This window comes from Strongylocentrotus purpuratus, unplaced genomic scaffold (assembly GCF_000002235.5).
Source record: "Strongylocentrotus purpuratus isolate Spur 01 unplaced genomic scaffold, Spur_5.0 spur5_scaffold_6, whole genome shotgun sequence".
Lineage (NCBI taxonomy): Eukaryota > Metazoa > Echinodermata > Echinoidea > Camarodonta > Strongylocentrotidae > Strongylocentrotus > Strongylocentrotus purpuratus.
In genome coordinates, this window is record NW_022145612.1 from 19,963,293 (window position 1) to 19,964,862 (window position 1,570).

The following is a 1,570-nucleotide window of genomic DNA, read 5'->3' on the forward strand; positions in this document are numbered from 1 at the left end:
TCTTTCTGCCTCTGTCCATCTGTCCATCTGTCTGTCTGTCTGTCTCTGTTTCTGTTTCTTTTCTCCTCATCCTCTACTGCCCATCAGCCCATTCCTCTCCTTCCCTTAATCCCATTTGTTCTATTTATAAAATCCCATCAAAAGTTATTTAAAAGGAAATTTAAATCCAAAGTTGAAGAATAACAATGTTTTTACTTTCTAGTGTGTGCATGATAATACACGTGAGTAGAAGCATCGCCTAAGGCGTTTGACGATCAAGATAAGATGATGGAGAAAGTTGGAATAACACGTTTCTGACGATGTGCTCCCACCGATCAAAACAGTGAAGGTTTTCTTTGAAATGCGGGTCACTTTAAATGATTGAAAAGATACTGAAAATGTCGCATTATTACAAGCCACGAAACGGTTTGAATTTAAGAATTGACTTGACTTTGATCGAATATTGGTAAGTTGGTAGGGTGAAATACAAGGAGGATATCATTTTTGGGGTTTTCGTAAACAGGGAATGTCGTTCATATGCATCTAATTCATCTTTAATATATACAGTTTAAATTGGTTTGGGGAATGTCAACTTTTGAGTTTGAGTTTATTGTTTCCACTTTACCATTTACACATGAATTGGTTCTTGGTTTGGGGAATGTCAACTTTTGAGTTTGAGTTTATTGTTTCCACTTTACCATTTACTCATGAATAACTTGTTTAGTTGTACCTCAAAAAAGTGGGAAAAGTGCTCAACTTGTACATAAATTGAACAAAGGTATAAGTTTCTCAAACAAAATAATGTAACAGAGATGTTTACTTTTCTACTTTTTCTACCTAATATCTTTTATGACAAAACACGATAAAAGTTCATACAGATGCATTAGAAATTAAATTAAACGTAAAGGTTGTACCTGTCGTTTCCACAAGGTTATCAATACAATGCATTGTTTTCAAAATATAAAATGGTAAACATGTTTCCATAATTATGAACATAAGTTAAAATGGACATACCGCGCAATTCGTGAAATTACTAACTCTTTAAAAAAATTATGATTAAGTTCGGGCGTGTGATATTGAAATATTTTTGTTATTCATATCAATTAAGTATTCAGCGCCTCGATATTTATGGAAAAGGTTTATAACCTTAATATCCCTTCTCCTCCTTGTCCTAAAGGGGGTGGATTTCCTGTTGACTAGAAAGATGACACGAAAAATGAAGTTCAATACGCAGGAGGCATCATGATATTCGAATGAGCCGGGATTAAGATGAGAGTCGGTATTATATAGCAATTTGCTTTTAAGCAAATACGTCGGTTCGCTTTGATTCTTGAGCGAATTTATCTCTACCAAAACATTTTTTGAAGAATGAAACAGATATCATGATTGAAAATCCAATGTTATTTTCGTTTAAAATTATAAACGAAATTACTCCAATAAAGTGAGAAAACAAGCTCACCTGTCACCCATCATGTTAAAAATAATTGCTGACGATGTTATATTGCTTATAAATCTGAAGTGACACCTACGCCACCAAGTGATACGTGCATAGAGTAAACATTATTCCATTTCCTTTGGGCATTCTTAAGAA